The 25926-nt window shown below is 36.8% G+C and overlaps 1 long non-coding RNA gene and 1 pseudogene across 1 annotated transcript in view; one reads left to right on the top strand and one right to left on the bottom strand.

Moving 5' to 3' along the window:
• LOC122891639 overlaps positions 1 to 25926 on the top strand; it is a 53433-nt gene extending 27507 nt beyond the window's left edge. The window contains exons 2-3 of the long non-coding RNA XR_006381302.1: positions 24607 to 24728; positions 25878 to 25926. This is a non-coding gene — a long non-coding RNA (uncharacterized LOC122891639). The remainder of the gene's footprint in view (positions 1 to 24606; positions 24729 to 25877) is intronic.
• LOC122891638 lies at positions 11609 to 12587 on the bottom strand (annotated as a pseudogene).

The raw sequence follows: 25926 nt of genomic DNA, 5'->3' as shown, positions 1-25926 counted from the left end.
TCTCTTTATAGTAAGTCTTTAAGTCAGTCCTCCAAATCTATGCTTTTCCTTCAATGTTCTGGGTCTTAGTTTCTCCAACATTCTCCAAATATTGATAAACCAATGTTAGAATCAGTTTATCAATATTTGCAAAATAACTTGCTGGAATTTTCATTAGAGTTACATTGAATCTAAAAGTCAAGTTGAGAAGAACTGATATTTTGACAATACTGAGTCTCCTCATTCATGTACATAAAATATCTCCCCATTTATTTAGATCGTCTTTGGTCACTTTCATCAGAGGTTTGTAGTTTTCCTTATGTATGTCTTGTACAGTTTTTGTTAGAGTTATACATATTTCTTTTTTGTTGTGAAGGTAAATGGTGTTATATTTTTAATACCAAATTCCAGTTGTTTATTTATGGCGTATAGAAAACAATTGACCTTTGTATATTAACCTTGTAGATCACAACCTTGCTATAATTTTTAATTCGTTTCAGGATTTTTGGTCAATTTTTTAAATTTTCTAAAAAGACATCATATCACCTGCAAACAAAGACAGTTTGGTATCTTCTTTCTCAACCTGTTTACTTTTTTCCTTGCCTTATGACATTACTGGGACTTCCAGTACAATTTTTAAAAAGGAATGATGAGAGGGGACATTCTTGCCTTGTTCTTGTTCTTAGTGGTAAAACTTTTAGTTTCTCACCATAAAGTTTGATGTTAGTAGTCAATTCTTTGTAGATCTTCCTTATCAAGTTGAGCAAGTTTCCCTCTATTCTTAGTTTGCTCAGAGTTTTTATCATGAATGGGCATTAGATTTAGTCAGATGTTCTTTCTGTATCGATATGGTCATGTGAATTTTGTTTTTAGCTGTTGTCGTGAATTACATTCATTAGTTTTCTTTCCTTTTTTTGTTATTGTGACACACTTTATTATATTCAGAAATATAAGCATTCTGAAACAAACATTTCAGGTTTTGGCTGACACATCATTCAGTTGTTTGCTTTGCTGAAATACCTTCAACTCCCCCTCAAATAGAAATTGGGTAAGATTCCCAGACAAGCTTGAGCAAGAGAGCAAATACAAATACACAGCAGTTTAGATATATTCCAATTTTTCTGAGATTCTAGAGTTAAAATAAACAAAAATTCCCAGAATTAAAAATGGAAGAATTAATTTGTTACAGGATTGTATCTTTTTCTTTTCTTTTTATTAGTTTGTGTGTAGTTGATGCATAATGATACATTAGTTTCAGGTGGACAATACAGTGACTGGACAAATTTATATATTAGGATGTGCTCACCACGACTGTAGCTACCATCTGTCACCATGCAATACTATTACAATACCATTGACAATATTCCTTATGCTGTGTATTTTATTCCCATGACTTATTCATTCCATAACTGGAAGTCTCTCTTTCCCTCTCTCCTTCACCCATTTTGCCCATCCCCCTAACTTCTTCTCCTCTGGCAACTATCAGTTTGTTCTCTGTATTTTAAGATCTGATTCTGCTTTTTGTTTATTCATGTTATTTTTTTGGATTCCATATATGAATGAAATTGTATGGTATTTGTCTTTCCCACTCTGATTTATATCACTTAGCATAATATCCTCTAGGTCCATCCATGTTGTCATCAATGGCATAATCTCTTCCTTTTTTATGGCTGAGTAATATTCCATCACACACACACACACACACACACACACACACACCACATTTTCTATATCCATTTGTCTATGGATGGACATTTGGGTTGCTTCTGTAACTTGGCTATTGTAAGTAATGCTGCAGTTAACACAGAGGTGCATATAAGTTTTCAAATTAGTGATTTTGGATTGTTTTTGTAAAGGACCAGAAGTGGAATTATTGGATTACATCCTATTTTTTTTTAATTTTTTGAGGAATCCCCATACTGTTTTGCACAGTGGTGACACCCATTTACATTCCCTCCAATAGCATACAGGTGTTCATTTTTCTCCATATCCACATCAACACTTGTTACTCCTTGTGTTTTAGATTTTAGCCATTCTGACAATTTTAGGGTGATATCTCATTGTGGTTTTAATTTGCACCTCTGTGGTGGTTAGTGATTTTCAGAATCTTTTTATGTGTCTTTTGGCCATCTGTATGTCTTCTTTGACCATCTGTATGTCTATTCAATTTCTCTGCTCATTTTTAAATCAGATTATTTCTTTTTTTGATGTTGAATTGTACAAGTTTTTCATATATTTGGTTATTAACTCTTACTGGATGTATCATTTGCAAATACCTTCTCCCATACAGAAGATTGCCTTGTTGTTTTGTTCTTGGTTTCCTTTACCATTCAGAAGCTTTTTATTTTGAGGTAGTCCTAATTTATTTTTGCTTTTGTTTCCTTTGCCTCAAGAGATATATATAGAAAAATGTTGCTACAGCTAATGTATGATTTCAGATCTCACATTTAAATCTTTAATCCATTTTGAATTTATTTTTGTGTATGATGTTAGAAAGCAATCCAGTTTAGTTTTTATTCATGTAGCTGTTCAGTTTTACAGTACCATTTGTTGAAGAGACTGTCTTTTCTGCATTGTATATTCTTGCCTACTTTGTCATAGATTAATTGACCATAGAAACTTGGGTTTGTTTCAGGGTTCTTCATTCTATTCCATTGATCTATATGTATATTTTTGTGCCAGTACCATACTGTTTTGATTACTGCAGCTTAGCAGTGTACCTTGAAGTTTGCGACTGGGATACCTCCAGCTTTGTTCTTCCTCAAGATTGCTTTGGTTATTTGTGGTCTTTTGTGGTTCATACAAATTTTAGAGGTATTTGTTTTAGCTTTGTGAAAAATGCAGTTGATACTTAGATAGAATTGCATTGAATCTGTAGATTGCTTTGGTGTAATATGGACACTTTAATTATATTAATTCTTCCAGTCCATGAACATAGAGTTTCTTTCTGTTTGTTTGTATCATCTTCAATTTCTTTCACCAGTGTTTTATAGTTTTCAGAGTATACATCTTTCACTTCCTTAGTTAAGTTTATTCATAGGCATTTTATTCTTTTGGGTACAATTGTAAATCGGACAGTTTTCTTAATTTCTCTTTCTACTACTTTGTTACTAGTGTATAGAAACACTACCAATTTCTGGGTATTAATTTTGTATCTTGAAACTTTACTAAATTCATGTATTACTCCTGGTAGTTTTTTGGTATAGTTCTTTCTAAATATAGTATCATGTCATCTACAAATTGTGACATTTTTATACTTCATTTCTCAATTTGGATGGCTTTGATATCCTTTTCTTGTCTGATTGTGATGGGTAGGATTTTCTGTATTATGTTGAATAGAAGTTACAAGAGTGGACATCCTTGTCTTGTTCCTGATCTTAGGAGAAAAGCTCTTACTCTTTCATTATTGAGTATGATGTTAGCTGTGGGTTTTTCATATATGTCCTCTGTTATGTTGAGGTGTTCTCTCTAAACCCACTTTGTTTAGAGTTTTTGTCATGAATGGATGTTGAATTTTGGTGAGTATTTTTTCTGCATCTGTTAAGATAATCATATGATTCATATGATTTTATCCTTCACTTTGTTTGTATTGATTGATTTGTAAATATTGAATCATTTTGGCATTGCTGGAATAAATCCCATTTGATTGTGATAAAAAAATCCTTTAGTGTATTTTTGAATGCCATTTGCTAATATTTTGTTGAGGATTTTTGCATTTATGTTCATATTGGCCTGTAGTTTTCTTTCCTTTCTTTTCTTTTTTCTCTTTCTTTCTTTTTTTCTCCTTCTTCTCCTTCTCCTTCTTCTTCTTTTTTCTTTCTTCTTCTCGATGTTTGTGTCTGGTTTTGGTATCAGGATAATGCCAGCCTCAGAGAACATGTTTGGAAGTTCTCTTTCCTCTTCTATTTTTTGGACTAGTTTGGGGAAAATAAGTATTAACTCTTCTTTTGAAGTTTGGTAGAGTTCACCTGTGCCCTCTGGTGCTGAACTTTTTTTTTTTAACTGTAGCTTTTTATTGCTCATTCAATTCTGTTACTAGTAATTGATCTGTTTAGATTTTATATTTCTTCCCAATTCAGTTTTGGAAGATTTTATACTTCTAGGAATGTATCCATTTCTTCTGGATTGTCCAATTTGTTGGCATATAATTTTTCATGGTATTCCCTCATAACCCTTTGTTTTAATTTATGTGGTGTCAGTTTTTAGTTCTCTCTCATTTCTGATTGTATTTATTTGGTTCTTTTACTTTTTTTTCTTGGTGAGTCTGACTAAAAGTTTATCAATTTTTATTTTCTTTTTAAAGAAACAGCTCTTGGTTTCGTTGATTTTTTTAAATTGTTATTTTAGTTTCTATCTTATTTCTACTCTGATCTTTATTATTTCCTTCCTTTTACTCACCTTGGGCTTTGGTTGTTGCTCTCTTTGTGGTTCCTTTCAATGTAAGTTTAGACTTTTTATTGGAATTTTTTCCTTTTTCTTGAGGTAAGCCAGTATTGCTACATATTTCCCTCTTAGAACTGCTTTTGCTGCATCCCACTGACTTTGGACCCTTCTGTTTTCATTTTCCTTTGTCCCCTTGTATTTTTTATTTCTTTTTTTTATATTGTGTTATGTTAGCCACCAGATAGTATGTCATTAGCTTTTGATGCCATGGTTTATTATTTGCATATAACACCTAGTGCTAATTACTTTTTTGATTGTTTGATTGACCCATAGGTTGTTTAATATCATGTTGTTTAGCCTCCATGTGTTTGTATTTTTTCCAGTTTTTTTCTCTGATTTATTTCTAGTCTCAGTATCACTGATTAGAAAAGTTGCATGGTATAATTTTGATCTTAAATTTATTGAGGCTTGTTTTGTGACCTAATGTGATTTGTCTTGGAGAATGTTACATGTGCACTTGAAAAGAATATGTATTCTGTTGTTTTTGGATGGAATGTTCTGTTTATATATCCGTCATAGGCAGGTAGTCATTCAAAGACACTGTTTTTTTACTGAGTTTCTGCCTTGATGATCTATCCATTATGGGGTGTTAACGTTTCCTACTATAATTGTATTAAAATCAGTTTCTTTCTTTATGTTCATTAATATTTATGTATTTAGGTGCTCCAGTGTTGGGTGCATAGATATTTATAATCATTATAATCACTTGTTGGATTAATCTTTTTATCATTATATAATGCCCCTTTTTGTCTCTTGCTACAATCTTTGTTTTAAAGTCTATTTGGTCTGATATAAGTATTCCTACTTAAGCTTTTTTTCACTTTCATGTGCATGGGAAACATTTTTCCATTTCTTCACTTTCAGTCTGTATGTGTCTTTAGGCCTAAGGTGATTCTCTTTTAGGCAGAATATAGATGGGTCTTGTTTTTTTTTAATCCATTCTGCCAGCCTGTCTTTTGACTGGAGCATTTAGACCATTTACATTTAAAATAATTATTGATATGTCTGTACATATTGCCATTTTGTTAGTTGTTTTCCAAGTTGTTTTTGTAGTTCTCAGTTCCTTTCTTCTTCTTTTGCTCTCTCTTTTGCGATTGATGAATTTCTGCTGTGTTATGTTTCATTTTCTTTTTCTTTTTTGTGTGTCTAGAATAGGTTTTGGGTTTGTGGTTACCATGTGGTTCATATATAATATCCTAAGTACATAGCAGTCTATATTAAGTACATAGCAGTCATTGAAGTTCAAAACACATTCTTAAAAAAAAAAAACAAAAACCTCTTTATTTTTTTTCTTCCTTCCTCCAGGTTTTATGTATATGCCATCATATTTTACATTTTTATATTCATAATTCTCTTAGATCTAATTATGGCCATTTATTTCCTACCTCTTAAAGGAGTCCCTTTAATATTTCTTATAAGTCTGGTTTAGTGTTGATAAACTTTATCTTTTGTTTGTCTGAGAAAATCTTTATCTCTTATTCAAATATGAATGATAATTTTGCCCAGTAGAGTGTTATTTGTTGTAGATTTTTTCCTTTCAGTACTTTGACTATATCATGCCACTCTCTTAGGGCTTAAAAGGTTTCTGCTGAAAAATCTGCTGATAGCTTCACAGGTTTTCCCTTGTAGGTAACATTTTTCTTCTTTCTTGCTGCTTTTAAAATTCTCTCTTTATCTTTAACCTTTAACATTTTAATTATTATATGGTGGTGTGGACCTCCCCAGTTTCATCTTCCTTGGCGCTCTCTGTGTTTCTTGGACCTGGAAGTCTATTTTCTTCCCTAGGTTAAGGAAGTTTTCAGTTATGATTTATTCAAGTAAGTTTTCTACTCCTTTCTCTCTTTTTGTCCTTTTCTGGAACATTTATAATGTGAATGTTTGTTCACTTGATGTTACCCAACAGATCTCTTAACCTATCCTCATTTCTAAAATTCTTTTCTCTTTTTACTGTCTAACTTAAGTGCTTTCTATTACCCTGTCTTCCAGATTTCTGATATTTCTTCAGTATCTGCTAGTTTGCTGTTGATTCCCTCTAGTGTGTTTATTTCAGTTATTGAATTCTTCAACCCTGATTGGTTCTTTTTAATACTTTCTATCTCTATTGAAAGTCTCACTGAGTTCATCCTCTCTTCTCTCCAGCTTGATGAGCATCTTTAGGATCATTACTTTAAATTTCATGTCAGGCATATTACTAATTTCTGTTTCACTTAGTTCTTTTTCAGAGGTTTTTGTCTTATTATTTCTTTTAGAACATATTCTTTTGTCTCCCTATTTTGCTTGACCTTCTGTGTTTGTTTCTATGGATTAGACAGAATAGCTACTTAAACTTGAAGGAATGGTCTTGTGTATGATCATCCTCTATGTAGACTGTGTGTGGTTGGGGACTTTTGCTGCCTGCCTGGTACTGTGACAGGCAAGGGCTGGGGTCCTGGGCTTTCTACACAGTGGACACTTTGTCAGGAAGGCTAAAGCTGAAGTGGGTGCTGATGAGGCATTCATTGATTTTTCAAATGTTGAACCAGCTCTGCATACCTGGCATCAACCGCACTTGGTTGTGGGGTGTATAACTTTTTTTATACATGGTAGGAATGAATTTGCTAATGCCTTTTTGAGGATTTGTGTATTTGTATTCATGAAAAAATACTGGTTTGTAGTTATCCTATTTCATGATGTCTTTGGCTTCGTTTTTAAGGTAATGTTGGCTTCATAAAATGAGTTAGAGAGTATTCCTTCTGCTTTATTTTCTGGAAGAGATTGTAGAGAATTGTTAGAATTCCTTCCCTAAATGCTTGGTAGAATTCACCAATGAATTCATCTGTGCCTATCTGTTTGACAGGCATTAATTATTGATTCAGTTTCTTTAGTAGATACATTCCTATTTAAGTAACATATTTCTCCTTGATGAGTTTTAGTAGATGTATCATTTAAGATTTTGGTCCATTTCATCTATATTACCAACTTGTAGGCATAAATGTGTTCATAATTTTTTTTATTGTCTGTTTTATGTCCATAGGATCAAAGATCAGCTCCTCTTTCATTTCTGACATTAGTAATTTGTGTCTTTTCTCATTCTTAGTTGGCCTGGCTAGATGTGAAACATACTGCTGCTTGACTGGTACTGAATTCCTTAAAATTTTCTTCTAGAAACAGTTCTTTCCTTCAGTTCAGTAAAGACGTTATTTTTTAAAGCAAGCATGTAGAAATTTCCTCTTGTGGAAGGCTCAAAGGGAGTGATCAGCAGAGCCACTTTCTAGGCCATAACATAATTCTTGAGGTATACAAAGGCTGTTGCACTATCAGGACATTGAAATTCTGATGAGGCTGGAACCATATTCCAAATTTTACAGGCTAATTTCATTGAATTCTAGAGTGTGGCATTTTTCTTTATTTCATTCTTTTTTTTTTTTTTTTTTTTTTTTTTGCATGGTTCTAAAGAGAAGTTGTAATGAAAAAGAGTGACATTCTTATATTTGGTCTTTCATAGTAAGGCTTTTCCCTCCTTTGGCATCTTTCAAATTTTTCTCTTTGTCTTTATTTTTGTGTGGTTTGGATATATGCCAATGTGTTGTTTTTTTAAATTTAATTTTATTTTTCAGTGTTCCAAGATTCATTGTTTATGTACCACACCCAGTGCTCTATGCAATACATGCCCTCCTTAATAGCCACCACCAGGCTCACCCAACCCCCCTACCAAACACACACCCTCCTCCCCTCCAAAACCCTCAGTTTGTTTCTCAGAGTCCACAGTCTCTCATGGTTCATCTCCCCGTCCGATTTCTCACAACTCACTTCTCTCTGACTTCCAATGTCCTCCGTGTTATTCCTTATTTTCCATAAGTAAGTGAAACCATATGATAATTGACTCTGTCTGCTTAGCTTATTTCACTCAGCATAATCTCTTCCAGTCCCATCCATGCTGATAGAAAAGTTTGGTAGTCAGTGTAGATTTTTTGATATTTATCCTGCTTGCTGTTATCTGAGCTTCCTGGGTCTGTGGTTTAGTGTCTATCATTAATTTTGGAAACTCTTGGTCATTATTGCTTCACATATTTCTTCAATTATTTTTTCTCTTCTTCTCCTTCTTATTCCCATTATGCATATATTACACATTTTATAATTGTCTCAAGTTGTTGGATATTCTGCTTTTTCATTTATTTTTCTCATTGTGTTTCAGTTTTGGAAGTTTCTATTAATATTTCTTCAGTATCTTTGATTATTTCCTTAGTCGTATCCAGTCTGTTGATGAGTCCATCAGAGGCATTCTTCATTTCTATTGTGGTGTTTCTAATTTCCAGCATGTCCTTTTGATCCTTGATTTGAGTCTCTTATCTCTTTGCTTACATTAACCATGTACTTGCATCTTGCCCACTTTTTCCACTGAAACTCTTGTCATATTAATGATAGTTGTTTTCATTTCCAGTCTGATCATTCCAACATCTCTGCCACATTTGAGTCTGGTTTTGGTGCCCTTTCTGTCCCTTAAAATGTTTTTGGTTGAAAGCCAGGCATGATATACTGTATAAAAGGAACTAAGGTGAATAGGTGTCTAACATGAGCCTTTATGGTTATGTGGTTAGAGGTTAGGCTGTGTTTACTTCTTGCTGTGGCCCTATGTATCATAGGCAAAAATTTCCTTTGGTGTCCTTGTTTTTGTCTCTGCTGTTTTCCTTGGATTTCCCTAGAGACTTTTCTTAAATAAGATCTGAGATACACAGTTCTTTCTGTTATATCCTCCTCTTATTATGCAGAAGCCCTTCTGATGAAATGATAATATATTTAGGGGAGGGGAAGGATTCTCTAGTCTATGATCAGGTATCAGTCTTTTAGAGAGTCTGTGCCTCTGGTTGTGATCTCAGTTTTGGATTTTGTTGTTGTTGTTGTTTGTTTCCTTTTTTGGTGAGATAGGAAGGCTAGAGTTGACTGGAGTTAGATATCTGCCTTCTATATTGGTTAGACTGATAAAACCCTGGTTAGTTAGGCTCTGGTACAATAGCTTATCTCGAGGGCAGGCCTTGTGAAAAGAAGAACAGAATTGTCTAGGCCTACTTCAAAGTGGCTGTTGTTTGCCAGAAGCAAGAGGAGATTTCTCTCTGGTTTTCACTGAGAGTCTGGAAAGCCTCACAAAACTTTGGAGGCCTTCCTAAAGTTGGATCACCCTATGATTTTTAACTCTCAAACTTGCCTGCACTGAGCCTCCAGCAATTCATCAATTACAGATTAAGTTTTCCCATTATTGTTCTGGTCCTTGTAGAAGTTTCTGCTCCTGGGATTCTGCTCTGATAAGTTGTGATTGTCTGTATCTAACTGTCTGTTCAGTTGGAAGAGGTGGGTGGCAGTGACCTCAATCCCATGGGGGGATCTAAGAAGAATAGTTGATTTTTAGTTTGTCCAGGATTTTTCTTATTGTGAGGTCAGAAGTGAAGACTTCCAAGCTCCTTACATGCTAGACTGGAAACTGGAAATCTTTTGCTTTAGTTTTCCTATATTACTGTAATTGTGCTTTATTTACATTCTAGACTATGGGATGGCTTACAAAACTGATTGTGTGCAGGTTTTTGAAATGGAAATTAGATGCTAAAGCTATGAAGAGAATGAAACAAGAATGCTCTTCATATTGGCTATTATAATTCCTGTGCACTACTCTAGACCAGGGATTTCCTGCTACTGAAATCAAAAGAGACAATTATCATAGTTACAAAGTTATTTCTACCTTGCCGAGTAAGCATATCAGTTTTTGAATAAAGACAATATTCTCCTGCTTCTAAATTCTAAAGTAAAAATTCCACATGGGATAAACAAATGAAGCATTGAGCAACAGACATGTAACAGATACTGTTTTTAGCAATCAGCAGATATATATGTTATTTTACACAGCCCTTTTTCAAAATGACTTCTAGTAAAAGCTGACATTAATGTCTGACTCAGTGAAGGTGATTCTGAGAAGGTTCATTTTAATATGTTCTACCTAAACATTGGTATAAATGACACCAGGGTAGAACTTTTCAGTCTCAAAGAGTGAGTCGATGGTGTGGGAGTCTACCTTTATTAAATTTAATTTTTTTCTGTTGGACTTTAGTAGTTGTTGGGTGTTAGCTGGGGCCCAATACAGACACATTTTTTACTGAACACATTCCTAATTGACTACAAAATAAAATATATCAATTAGCAGATGGAGGTTGCAAATACCACCTTCGTTACTTATGTGGCTAATTTTGGAAAACGTGGCTTTTAAATATTGGGCAAGAGGGCTCTCCACTGCGGAACCCCAGAAACAGACTGACGCCTCTACACATTATCAGGCAGCACTGGAGCAAGGAAGGCCCTTCACAGAAGGCTTAGGAGAAACAGAATACTTGCTCTTTTCCCAAGTGAAAGTGAAGGAGTCTAGCTTATGCATACTCAGTTTCTTCTTCCAGATTCTCCAGTAAGATTAGCTAAGTATGGCAGAGAAAAGTCAAGATGTTTTGTCATTGAGATTCTTCTGCTGGAAGGAAACATGGGGAGTAGGGAAGAAGCATTCACAAAACTACTCTCTGAATAGGTGATTCAAGGCTGTACTCTTTGGCAAGAGCTTTAAAGCAATGGTTGCTGATTAAAGAGATATTCATAATCTTAGTAACACTTGTGGATGTCATATCTGTATTTCTTTTTTTTTCACTGTACAAAGTTTATTTGGTATTTCAGTTGGTATGTCAGTTGGTTACATTGTTTATATGTAGATCTTTCTTTTTCTATTATGTTTCCATGTATACCATATTCTGATACACATAGGATACAAAAAGAGATCCTTTAGAACAGCAATATTGAATTTATCTATTAGATTCCAGGATGTGATTGACTGGAGAAAAAAAAGTTGGGCTGACATGTTGGGTGAAGGGGTCAGAAGTTCTATAACACACAGTAAAGCCTCATCTGGAATGAAGAACAACTACAGCATATGCAACATTGGCAGTGGTGCCTTGAAGTGGTAGAACTATTTTACAGGAACCAATTTAGAACACAAGATAGGGATCACCCAGTATCAGGTGTAGGCTTTCCTATTTATAACTTTGGGAAATCGGTATTTTTTCCTAGGCCTCTTACTATTACTACTTGAGTAGCATATCAGATAATAAGGACAATATACACAGCCTCCAACTAAAATCGTCTAGACAGTGAAGTAGTATAACATTAGAAAACTTTAACACTACAGCTGTTTTTGGATCCCTCAAAGTGTATCTGCACTTTTCTTCAAATGGGTATCTTCCTCAGGGATCAAATTCACCTTCACAATGTCTGAGATTCCATTCTGTCTCAAGATGCAAGGAACCATAAGGAAGACATATCATCTTTTATTCCATAGTGATCCTTAATCATTGTGGAAATTGGATGCATCCAACCTAAGATTCTTCATTACACTTTCTGCCAAGTCTGCCACAGACAGCCCCGTGGCCCAGGATGTGTAGCCTTTCAATTTGATCCCCTCATAGGCACTATCAACTGCCTGTCTGTGAACCTTTTTCCACTATTCCTTTTCTGCTTCTGTGCCTAAGTCAGGGTGCAGATTCTTCAGGAAAACACCAGCAACATTTATTCTATTCCATACAGGTACTCTAGAGTCTCCATGCTCCCCAAGTACCCACCCATGACAGCTTAATGGGTAAACTTCATTAGCTAATGGAACTGGGCTGAATCCAGATTGCAACCACTTCCAATAACACAGTTTTGGGGAAATCTACTTATCTTCCAAGCCACATAGGTCAAGATATCCACTGGGATGGAAACAACAAGCAACTTACAGTTTGGGCTATATTTTACAATATTAAGGATGTTGACTTTAAAGATGCTCACATTATGCTGGATCAAATTAGCATGGCTTTCTCCCTCTTGCTGACATGCCCCATCTGTGATAACCAGCTTAGAGTTTGCAGTCACGTTATCGTGTTTGCCAGAGACAATTTTTGGTGTTCTAAGGAAAAGACTGCTATGCTGGAGAACTATCATCTCTCCCTACAGTTTGTCTTCCATGACATCAACAAGAGCAAGTTCATCTGCCAAGTCCTTCATTTAGATGCTGACAGTACCAACCCCAACAATTGTAATCTTATTCTGGCAATATAGTCCTCCTTAAGAAGATTCTGAATCAGCTGATCATGAAGAGTTGCCATGTTCGACTTTGAATCAAAAGGAATTGGCAGTGCATGTTTGGTGGGTGTTGGTGGCATGTGGCATTGGGTCTGGACTTGGTGGCTGTGGCTTCAATAATCTGTTATATCTGCATTTCTGTTATGAAAGTTGAGAGGTTTAAGCAGTTGGTTACTCAGATGGAGTGCCACCCCACCTTGGCTTGAGTGTATAGGCAGGATTACCTGTGAGCAAAACAGAATCCCTCTTAAAGAAGCATGAGCTAGTGTTTGATCGAGACTCCATACTTCTACACTGTAATGCATAAACAAAGTGATTTGGGGGCTAGAAAACAATACACTGTCTGCTTTTACATCTGTAAAAAGTGTTCAGTAATACCCAGGGAAATGCCAGATTCTAAGCAGGATAGCTCTTGAAACGAACACCAGGCTGTGTAGTAACTGAAAAATGTAACCCCCAGGTAATGAACACAGCAACTTCCTGAATCAAGTAAACAGGGAATTTAGAGTTCTGAAATAAAATTCATTTTTGGAATAGTTGGAAGTTTTGTGGAAAAATATGTTTGATTTTGAAGGGAAAGATGAGAAATCAAGATAATAGTTATATAGGGTATACTTTTTGATTTGCTGCCAAAATATTAACTAAACTATGTCTTATTAAACAACTCAGTAATTTAATGGGTTAAGGTGATTAACCACAATAAAGTTTTAGTATCATAACTATATCACAAACAAGGATTGGAAAGTATGCATAGTAGTAAGTGGTCTGAGCCCCTTCTGAGCCCCTTCAGAGTTGAACTTGGGCAGGGTTGCCCAGAGCAGAATTTCCATCTTCTGCAGCTTCCTTCCAAGGGTTCCACTGGGATCTTGATAAGAGCAGCTAAAAAGTGTGAGTAAATGTTACACCTCCATTTCTCTAAACAAAAGGATTTAATTATACTCAATTATATGCATAATTCACACATCTTTGATTGTTCTTTCTTAGCCCCTTTCAATATTGCTTTGACTGCTAATTGTAACTTGGTTTGAGTAGAGGAGGAAGATTTATGCAGGGCAAACATATTGAGTATCTTTGTCTTTACTTAATAAATATGCCTCTAATATACACATCCAGTAATTAGAGGAGACTGTATATAAAATATGTATACCATAGAAGAAGAAGATTTGGACAACAATAATTTCATAAAGTTAGCAATAGTCACTATTATTATATACTTACTGGCCCATGATGAATTGAATTCTTATATCATGATTGTTGGGGGTGCCATAGGTTACATTGTTTCAGAATCTGCATTGATTGAAATTAGCTGAAGGCTAAATTCTTTACTAGGTAAAGGAAAGAAGAGAACTGGTGTTTTCTTGTTTTCTGCTGAATTCCCATTATCTATAGATCCTACTCACTGTCCCCAAACTTACCTACCTTAAAGCCAGATTTTATACCATTCATCTGCTAAAAATCCTTAGATAGCTCTCTATTATCCATAGAATAACTCCTACAAAAGCAAATTTTGTGAGAGAATTCAAGGCCTTTCATAATTTGGCCTGATTTTATCTTTATAGAGACTGAACATTTTTATTAGTGTGTAGTCATATTAATCAGAGGCTTTTCTTCAAACACTGTGTGTTTCCCCTTATCTGCTGTTGTTTGCTCAATCAATTCTGTGTGTATGTGTGTGTGTGTGCTCCCCCAAACTTAGAAAAATACTTCATAAATGAAAGGATTTGAAAAAGAATCTTAAAAAATGGAAGGAAGGAAAAGACTTGGGAATTTTTTTCCCTTTTCTTCTTTATTTTTTTTAAAATTGAAGTATAGTTAACACACACTGTTACATTGTTACACAATGTTACATTAGTTTCAGGTGTATGACATAGTGATCTGACAAGTTTATACACTATGCTTTGCTCATCACAAGTGTAGCTACCATCTGTCACCATAGAACATAATTACGATACCATTGGCTATATTCCCTATGCTGTATCTTTTATTACTGTGACTTATTCATTCCATAACTGGAAGCCAGAATCTCTCACTCCCTTTCACCCATTTTGCACCCCCTCTCCCCTGGCAACCACCAGTTTGTTCTCTGTATTTATGGCTCTGCTTCTGCTTTTTGTTTGTTTGTTTGTTCTTTCGTTTTTTAAATTCCACATGTAAGTGAAATCATATGGTATTTGTCTTTCTCTCACCTAATTCACTTTAGAATGCCCGTTTATGTTGTTGCAGATGGAAAGATCTCATTATTTTTATGACTATTATTCATATATATATATATATATGAACGGATAAAGAAGATATGGTATATATACCATATCTTCTTTATCCATTCATCTATCAATGGACACTTGGGTTGCTCCCATATCTTGGCTATTATAAATAATGCTGGATTAACATAGGGTGCATATATCTTTTCAAATTACTGTTTTATTTTCTTTGGTAAATATCCAGTAGTGGGATTACTGGATTATATGGTATTTCTATTTTTAATTTTTTTGTGGGACCTCCATATTGTTTTCCACAATGGCTGCATCAATTTATATTTCCAACAGCAGTGCACAATGGTTTATTTTTCTCCACATCACTGCCAACACTTTTCATTAGTTTTCTTTTTGATTCTAGTCATTTTGACAGGCATAAGGTGATTTCTCATTGTAGTTTTGATTTGTATTTCTCATGACAAACATCTTTTCATGTGTCTTTTGGCCGTCTTTGTGTTTTCTTTGAAAAAAATGTTTACTCAAGTCCTCTGCCTATTTTTAATTGGATTATTATTTTTTTGGGGGGTGTCAAGTTGTATGAGTTCTTTATATATTTTGGATAACCCCTTATTGGATATGTGACTTGCAAATATCTTTTCCCAGTCAGTAGGTTGCCTTGTTTTGTTAATGGTTAATGGTTAATGGTTTCTTTGCTCTGCATAAGATTTTTAATTTTGATGTAATCCCAATAGTTTATTTTTGCTTTCATTTCCTGAGGAATACATGTCTGAGGATACAAGTCTAGAAAAGTGTTATTGTAGCCAATATCAAATAGATTAATGCTTATGTTTTCTTCTGGGAGTTTTATGATTTTAGGTCTCACATTTAGGTTCTTAACCCATTTGAGTTTAATTTTGTGTATGGTGTAAGAAAGTGGTCCAGTTTCTTTCTTTTGCATACAGCTGTGCAATTTGTCCAGCATATTTATTGAAGAGACTGTCTTTTCTGCATTGTATATTCTTGCCTCCTTTGCCATAGATTGATTGATCATATAAGCTCAGAGCTATTTCTGGGCTCTCTATTCTGTTCCATTGATCTATGTGTCTGTTTTTGTGCCAGTACCACTCTGATTACTGATTACTACAGCTTTGTTGTATGTCTTAAAATCTGGGATTGGGATACCTCCAGCTTTGTTCTACATTGCTTTGGCTATGTGGGGTCTTCTGCGGTTCCATACAAATTTTAGTATTATTTCTTATAGTTTTGTGAAAAATACCATTGGTATTTTGATAGGGATTGTATTGAACCTGTAGATTGCTTTGGGTAGTATGGACAGCTCAATCAATTCTTTATGAATTGTAGCATAGTATTTATGGGCATGGTCTCTGTGTTTCACACTTTGTTCTACTGCTTAGTAGTTGAGCAATCTTGAACTAGTTTCTTAATCTATCAGTGCCTCCATGTATGCATCAATAAAATGGAGCTAATAATATTGCCTCATAATGTTGTCACAAGAATTATGTGAAATAATGCATATGGACAGCTCAGAGCAGTGTTTGACTCATGGTAAGCATGTGGTGGTGGTGGTGGCTGTAGCAGTGGTGATGTTGACTAGAATATCTCCAATATCTACTTATTAAGGACTTTACTTATTCTAGGTCAATTCAATTCCACCTTTTCTAAGAAACCATCTCTCCCTTCCCCACACTCCCAGTTTGTATTTAAGCTAACTAAAATACATGTTGGAGTGATGATATTTAGGAGATCAGAAGTAGAGCTATCTAGCTTTATGAAGTAATAGAGTTTTGACTGAAAAATTTGAATGCAGAGATCATTAATGTAGGAGAGAGAGGAATGGTCAAGTATAAGTGAGGAGGAAGATGCAGTGATATGATAGGAAAAGGCAGAGTATTTATGGGAAAATACCATGAGTTTTGTTTGGCTATATGGAGTCATTCAAGGAGAGATATGATTCTGGTGCTGGGGAAACAGGAGAGAATTGGAGAGATTATTTTTTGTTGTGTTGTGAAATTCCAGTGAACAGGTTTTAAGAAATATTTCCCATTATTCCATTACCTATCTTTTTTAATTTTTATACTTATGTGCAACACATTTTGTAAGTAGGCTCCAAGCCTACACATTTTGTAAGTAGGCTCCAAGCCTACTGCAGGGCTTGAACTCACAACATTGAGATCAAGTCCTGAATAGATCAAAAGTCAGATGCTTCTTCATTGCATGTTTATAGCAGCAATGTCCACAATAGCCAAATTATGGAAAGAACCTAGAAGTTCATCAACAAACGGATGGATAGGGCGCCTGGGTGGCTCAGTGGATTAAGCTACTGCCTTTGGCTCAGGTCATGATCTCGGAGTCCTGAGATGGAGTCCTGCATCGGGTTCTGTGCTCAGGAGGGAGCCTGCTTCCTCCTCTCTCTCTGCCTGACTCTCTGCCTGATCTCTCTGTCAAATAAATAAATAAAATCTTAAAAAAAATGGATAAAGAAGATGTGATATATATATATGTATGTATATATACATATATATGTATATATACATATATACAGTGGAACACTAAGCAGCCATCAAAAGAAATGAAACCTTGCCATTTGCAATGACGTGGATAGAACTAGAGGGTATTATGCTGTGTGAAATAAGTCAATCAAGGAAAGACAATTATCATGTGATCTCTCTGACTGAGGATTTGAGAGGCAGAGTAGGAGGTTATGGGGAATACAGAAGGAAAAAATGAAACAAGATGGGATCAGGAGGGAAACAAACCATAATAAACTCTTAATCTCATGAAACAAACTGAGGGTTGCTGGGGGTTGAGGGGTAAGGATAGGTAGGTGGGTTATGGACACTGGGGAGGGTATGTGCTATGGTGAGTGCTGTGAAATGTGGCGATTCACAGACCTATACCCCTGGGGCAAATAATGCATTATATGTTAATTAAAAAAAAAGATGAATGGACCTCAAAGGACTAAAAAACAAAAAAGTCAGATGCTTAATCAACTGAGCCACCCACATGCCTCATGTACAACACATTTTTATAATAGTATCTTATTTATATGTGTAAGATATTGACATAGTTATCAGGAGGCAAACAAAATCTGTTTTATGGGAAGATGATTCCAAGAAGTTAAAAGAATGGGCCATGTCTCAGGCCATTAGTGGGGAAACCAGAGCATCTTTTTCCAGGTCAATGATGATCAGTTGAGATACTATAGCCTTGATATAGACTGTGTGGTGTTCTATTCAAGTCTAGTGAGCTGGATAAACCATGCTGTGGGCTGCAGTAATGCAGCCATATTTTTCCTTTAGATTATCTGTAGTACTTCATCTGCATGTTCTTCACTGATTAGAGTAGGATTCCTGTCCTGCTCTAACACTTTTTCAGTCCTGGAGAGATTAAGCTCCATTACAGCCAGAAAGGTTTGATCTCACTCAACTGTAAATAATGAGGACCTTTATCCAGGCTAAAGCTCTGCTGAATTCCCTAATTAATCCCAGTAAGGCAGCCATATTAAGAAGATTTGTCCATCTGCTGCTTAGACATGGAGTGAATTTTTCGCAAGCAAACCTATATATGAGCACTCTGGGTGGACGCAAACATTTTCCTAATCTTGCTGTGTTCACTGAGCTTCCCTCTTGGTTTTCTTATTTGCACAAGGACTGAGGCTTCCATGAACTTCAACTCAATTGACCAGGGTTGTGATACTTTTCTTCCTAGCCTTGACCATTACTGATCCCAGAAATTATATCCCCCAAGAACTGGCCAAGATTTTTATTCTTAACCAGATATACCAGTAGCAATCACAACACCATGGTTCTGTTGCTATTCTCTGCCCACTAAATTGGACTACCTTTGATACTAGCATAGCACAAGCCTGGATCAATCCTGCCCATTGGGGATCAATACTAAGTCTGGGCTGTTTTTTTGTAGATCATTTTGCCCATTGCAATTAGCCTGCTGCTAATACACCAGCATGCATGGAGTTTGTGTCTGCCCAAGACTCTTGAGCTGAGTGTACCCCTGCTCTATCTGACCCTGAGCTTTCCTCTTTAAAAAATATGTGGGAAGAAAACAAGACATTCTTTTACAGGCTGGTCAAATATTTGGCAGGCGTTTATCTCACTTCAACTCTTTCTCTAATTTTATTTTAACTTATCTTTAGTCAGGATATATAGCAGCCTTTAAACTTCTTTAGGTGCAATAGTAGCTTAAAAAATCTGTTTTATACATCTCAAGTATCTTCAGTTTTCTATAACCATCATTGAAAACCCTTTCTGATGCTTTTAATTCCTTTTGTTTTTGTTGGTAAGTGTGACCCTTCAGCCATTTGCATTGTACAGACAAGCTTAATAGGCTGAAATTCTAGGCTTTGAGTCTCCCAGGTGGCTCAATAGAGACTCAAAGAGCCAACACAAGAGCTGACATATACAAGGGATGTGTGTCCCCAGTGAGAGCACTACAGTTAGGCACCGTGACTTTTTGCTTGAGGAGCTGCTGATTCAAATGTCTGTGAGTTAGCTAGGAATCTTTTGCACTTGAAATGCAATGCTTAGTAAACATTGCCATCACCATTGTCCATCATTATCATCATCACCATGAGCTGACATTCTTCAGGTATAAGCCTATACTTTCATAGATATTATCTTTTAGGACTATATTCTCTATGAATAAAATGCCAAAGGATGGGATTGAATAACCTTATAATAGAGAATGAGTGTTAGCTTTTTATGTACAACTTTGGTTCAGAGGATAAGTGAACCAAGCATCATGGCAGAAGATGTCAGTTCAACATATCAGGGGTGCACTGTGTGAAAGACTACTAGGATCTGGAAACTAGATGGAATGCAGTGCTCCCCAGTCTACTATCTCATTGCAGACCCGGAAAGAGAATTCAGCATCACACATGAGAGCAGGACAATGCACACACCTCATCAAGTTTAACTAGGACTTGCCATGATGGAAGAAGAATAAGGAAAAACAAACCCAACTGTATTTATTAAAGCAAAACGATACGGAGTGCTGCCCACTGTGAGATACTATGCCAGGCAGGTTATACACAGCAACGTATTTATTCCTTCCAAGAACATGATGATGTAAGAGTTCTGCTTGTCCTTTTTACAGATAAGGAAGCTGAGGCTTAGGTAGAAAGAACACACCGTATATCCTTACCTTCTGAGCAGCAGAGTTGAGCTTCAAACATTTTTTTCCAGAATAAGAAATAATAATAATAATCATAACGATGATGATGATGAACACCATTTGAAAGAATAAAAGAAATCTCTGAAAATAACCTATTGGAGAATTAAAATGAAAATCGCTTCTTCAGTAGGGTACGAGAAGACATGGCCCCAGTGACTGGGAAGAGAAGCCATAACAAATAGTCAAGAGGGAATTTTAACAGAGAAAAAGGAAAATGTCACAAAAAGAGACAAAGATGAACCAGAGTAAATCATCTGACTTTTATATACATTTGCATCTATTTCTAGACTCTTAATCTGCTATTGTTCTATCTACCCTGGTGCTAGTACTATAGTCTTTATTGTAACTCTTTAGGGCAGAGTTACAGATATATCAGTATCTTACAGGGCAAGACTGTCTTCATTATTCTTCAGTATGCATTTATGATTAAAAGTCTTTCTCGGGGGGCGCCTGAGTGGCGCATTGGGTTAAGCTTCTGCCTTTGGCTCAGGTCATGATCCTAGGGTCCTGGGATCGAGCCCCGCATCGGACTTTCTGCTTAGCCGGAAGCCTGCTTTCCCCTCTCTCTCTGCCTGCCTCTCTGCCTGTTTGTGACCTCTCTCTCTCTCTCTCTCTCTCTGTTAAATAGATAAAGAAAATATTTTTTAAAAAAGTCTTTCTCGGCAAAATACAATAAAAGGGAATCTTTCCATTCTGATAAAGGATGTCTAGCAAAACCTGCTGCAAACATGAGGTTTAATGGAAAATTTTCAAAGTATGCCCTTTAAAGTTAGGAATAAGACAAGGATGCAAGCTATCTCTGCTTCTATTCAATACTGTTGTGGAGGTCCTAGTAAGACCAAAAGAGAACTAAATGAAAAGAGGATTTGAAAAGAAAAAACAAAACTGGCCTCAGATGACATGAGTGAAAGCAAAGGCATTTGGAGAGAATCTATGGATTAACTACAAGAACTAATGTGGGTGCTCACCAACCTTCCTCAGTACAAGATCAAAATGTCAAAACCAGTTAGATTCTTGTAAATTCAGGAAGCAAAACTTTTCAAAAGCTTCCATTGAGAATAACAACATCAGCTATAAGACGCCCTTGGAGTTTGAGGGGCCAGCTAATACACCCTTACTTCTCCCTCACCTGAGCTTGGAAACAATCGGAAGATGGACAGAGTCAGAAAGAAGGACATCAAAACACAAGCAGAGACTTAAAGAAAGCAAGGGATTGAGATGATAATATCTAGGAAAGAGATTTCGAGTAGAGGGGATAGAGAGTGCCAAGATTCCTAGGTAGGGGCATGTGTGCGAAGCCGGAGCAATAGTACGGAGGCTGGTGTGGCAGGACCGGGGTTGGGGTCTGGGGAAGAAGCAATGTGGTTGAGGTCAGGGAGGTCAACTGAGGTGGGGAAGGCAGCGGGAACTCAACTGATCAACAAATCGATAGATCATTTAAGGTCTTGTAAGCTTGGTGAGAGGAAGGTGATAGGAGGGGAGCCTTTTCCTAAGACTTTTTTAAAAGATTTTTTTAATTGATTTTTAAAAAAATGCATTCATTTGAGAGAGAGAGTGAAAGCATAAACACTGGGGAGGGCCAGAGGAAGAGGGAGAAGCAGGCTTCCCGCTGAGCAGGGAGCCTGACTTGCGGCTCGATCCCAGGACCCCAGAATCATAACCTGAGCTGGCAAGCAGACATTTAATTGACTGAGCCATCCAGGCAATTTTTGGGGAAGAGTGTCATGACCACACTTTTGTCCTAACGGGCTTCTTCTGACTGCTGAAGAATGAACTGTAAGGGGCAAGAGGGGAAGCAAGGGGCCTAGTGAGGAGCTGTTGACATAGTCCAAGTAAGAGATGGCCACAGCCACAATTGGATGATAGATGTGAAGATAGTGAGAAATTGTTGTATCAAACATCACACAGAGATTCATGCAAATACTTAATTTAAATTAACATGAGTGCCAAGAAAGAAAAAAGTTAAAATGCTCAAAATAAACATATTGGGGGAAAAAAACTTTTGCCATAATCTGGCAAAGAATGAATAGCTTACTTAATACATAAAGAACTCATTATATCTGATAGAAAGCACAAAGCCCACAGTAATTGTAGTGTCTGTTCTGCTTGCCTTTGTGAAGTAATTGGTATCCACTTACATACCTCAAAACAGATCCCAGACAAGTATACTGATTTATAAAAATCCAGTGACCTTCCGAGAGGAAAGAGAAACTTATCAAAATGGATAGAGTTTATTCACTGGACCAGAAAGGGTTGTACTTCATTTCTGAGAGTCAAAACAAGTCTAAGTACTTAAGAGTTAAAAAAAACATAAATAGCATATTTTAGTTTAATCTAAAGGGTATAAATAGAATTTTCCATCTAGTTTTTATTGTTGTCATTTAAAAATGTTCCCAGTGGAATCTTTTCTATGTGAAGAATCTGGAAAATGGAAAGGAAGGGGGCACACCCGTGTCACTGGGCCCAGCTAGCAGCGCTAGGACAGGCAGAAACAGCACCTTCAATGGAAAGGCACAGGAAAAGCAGACATGAATAAAGAAGAAAGAGGAATGACAGAAGTCATATGAGGGCTACTCAGCCATGGGGAGAAGCTCTTGGGAAACACCCCAGAGACTCTGAGAAATCTTTTTCAGAGATTTTGCTGGAAAGTGACATTGTTACCTTATTAAATCTCCCACTGAAAGAATTATATTTTGAGAAGTAGAGTAAAACACTGCTGAAGATAGAGGTTATATTTAGAGAGCTTGATCTTGCAGTCCAACAAAGCAAATGCTTGCTCCCCTCTCTAGATGGTTCAAGGGCGTAACTCATGCTGATTGCATCTGTACCTGCCTGGTTACAAAAGGCTTTCTTCGCACTAAAAAAAGGAGGCATGAGGCACATATAGTGCAGAATCCATGATGAGTCTAGGACAGGTTGGGAGCCATAATTAAGTTCTTCTCAGCCTCCAGCTCATCCACTTACTAGCTGTATGAGCACCACAGCAATCTAACCCCTTTGTTTTCAGCTTTTTGTTGTTAGTGTTACCTTTTAAAAATAAATACATGGTTTTAATTTGAATCTCCCTGAGGGCTAATGATGATGAGCATTTTTTCATGTGTCTGATAGCCATTTGTATGTCTTGATTGGAGAAGTGTCTGTTCATATCTTCTGCCCATTTTTTGATGTGTTTGCCTGTTTCGTGTGGGTTGAGTTTGAGGAGTTCATTATAGATCCTGGATATCAACCTTTTGTCTGTACTGTCATTTGCAAATATCTTCTCCCATTCCGTGGATTGCCTCTTTGTATTTTTGACTGTTTCCTTTGCTGTGCAGAAGCTTTTGATTTTGATGAAGTCCCAGAAGTTTATTTTCGCTTTTGTTTCCTTTGCCTTTGGAGACGTATCTTGAAAGAAGTTGCTGTGGCTGATATCAAAGAGATTACTGCCTATGTTCTCCTCTAGGATTCTGATGGATTCCTGTCTCACGTTGAGGTCTTTTATCAATTTTGAGTTGATCTTTGTGTACGGTGTAAGAGAATGGTCGAGTTTCATTCTTCTACATATAGCTGATTCAAATTAAAACCACATTGAGATATCACCTTACACCAGTTAGAATGGCCAAAATTAACAAAACAGGAAACAACATGTGTTGGAGAGGATGTGGAGAAAGGGGAACCCTCTTACACTGTTGGTGGGAATGCAAGTTGGTGCAGCCTCTTTGGAGAACAGTGTGGAGATTCCTCAAGAAATTAAAAATAGAGCTTCCCTATGACCCTGCAATTGCACTCCTGGGTATTTACCCGAAAGATACAGATGTCGTGAAAAGAAGGGCCATCTGTACCCCAATGTTTATAGCAGCAATGGCCACAGTCGCCAAACTATGGAAAGAACCAAGATGCCCTTCAACGGATGAATGGATAAGGAAGATGTGGTCCATATACACTATGGAGTATTATGCCTCCATCAGAAAGGATGAATACCCAACTTTTGTAGCAACAGGGACGGGACTGGAAGAGATTATGCTGAGTGAAATAAGTCAAGCAGAGAGAGTCAATTATCATATGGTTTCACTTATTTGTGGAGCATAACAAATAGCATGGAGGACAAGGGGTGTTAGAGAGGAGTAGGGAATTTGGGTAAATTGGAGGGGGAGGTGAAGCATGAGAGACTATGGACTCTGAAAAACAATCTGAGGGGTTTGAAGTGACAGGGGGGTGGGAGGTTGGGGTGCCAGGTGGTGGGTATTATAGAGGGCACGGCTTGCATGGAGCACTGGGTGTGGTGAAAAAATAATGAATAATGTTTTTCTGAAAATAAATAAATTGAAAAAAAAAAAAAAACCAAAATAAATAAATAAATAAATACATGGTGCTTAGAGTACGGTTCTCGAAAAGTCTTTATTATGATAAAATTAGCTGTTGATAAAAGAGGGGGCCGCTTCAGAGTTGCCCTAAAAAAGCCAGTAAAACTCTCTATATGAATATATATATACCTTATAAATAACATATATGTATGTTATATAGAAGCATATATATATTATCAGGAGAAATGAAATCAAACAGTTTGTGCATCAAGAACCATCTCTTAAATATCCCTGCAGATCTGCTCTCATCATCTTGAAGGGAATCAAAGTTAACTGTGAACACTGGTGTTTATTTCCTATTGTTTCACCAGAATGAAAATCTCATTCATTGGAATGAAAATTGGCACGCACCCACAAAGAATTCAGAGAAGAGTCAAGTTGCCTTTGAAGATAGGAGCACAATGCTGGTGATGAAGAGGAGACCTGAGCTAAGGTAGGGCCTCGAAGTCCCCGTGGGGTTTTTGCCAAGATGTCCTTCTTAGGAAGATGCCAGAATCGGACCACTTCCCTGTGCAGAGTGCTCTATTTCGCTGGTCCTTCGTAAGCAACAGAAGGATGACCCTGGCTGATTTTTTAAATGTGTGGAGATGATACTGGAAAGCCTGTAGGATTGCTGGGAATGGCAGAGATCTACCTGTGTCCCTGCAGTGCAGCTCCCCTTCTGTGCCCTCAATGTCCGCCCCCCGCCCCCGACACTGCCAGACCTAAGCTACTGTCCCCAACTGCCGGATGGGCCACCCTGCCGTTATATTGTTAGTACTTGATTCTCATCAGGGTGACTTTGTTGGTCAAGTGCAGGCCACACATCTGCCCCAGCCTCAAAGGAGACTGAGAAGATGAGACTGGAGACTTCTCAGAAAAGTTTTCCCTACAATGGTCGTAAGATAGGGAATTCCTCACACAGAGGGGTTCCAGTGCTGAGCTGTAAAAAAACAAAAACAAAACACAAAAATAATCTCCCCCAAATGTTCCACAACATGCCAAGTTTAAGATGCAGCATGCGGTTCATTGCTGTCAAATTCAGAACGTGGCAACCGTTCCCATCAAATCATTCAAACTTCCAGGCTGCTGGTAAAGAAAAACCCCAATGCACGGTTCGAAACATTGAGCCTTTTTCTTAATTCTGCATTGGTGTTCACGAAGCTCTTGTACCTGCTTGCCAACAAGTGACAATTTGAGAACTTTTTTTGGCCACTTCCTTTTAAGAATGACTTTGTGGCTATAGGTCCATGCACAGTCATGCCCCCTTGTTGGCTGTTATTGCAACGTGTGAGGGGGAAACTGCCACACACCCTGCAGACCAGACTCTGGACAAGTTCCACTCAGATCTTGGTGGATGATTGTGGGAAACTTGAACATGAGGTTAAGGGAGGGTGAACATGGGGTCAACATGCTTGAAAAGACACTGCATGTGCAACAAAGAAATGAATTAAAAGACCAGACCAAAAGACCAAAGATGTTTTCTTCCATCTTCACATTTGTAAACAGACAGCTGGATGTTTACATTATTTGCAAGAGAAAGAAATCCTTTTGCAGAGCTACCTGCTAAGCATTGACCCCATGTAAACCAACCCATTTACAGTACAGAAAATAGACACTCTAAATAAATCCAGATTGTTCCAGACTGCATC

Source organism: Neovison vison, chromosome 12, assembly GCF_020171115.1.
Source record: "Neovison vison isolate M4711 chromosome 12, ASM_NN_V1, whole genome shotgun sequence".
Taxonomy (NCBI): domain Eukaryota; kingdom Metazoa; phylum Chordata; class Mammalia; order Carnivora; family Mustelidae; genus Neogale; species Neogale vison.
The sequence above is the reverse complement of the archived record's forward strand: the minus strand, read 5'-3'. Positions and strand labels throughout refer to the sequence as shown.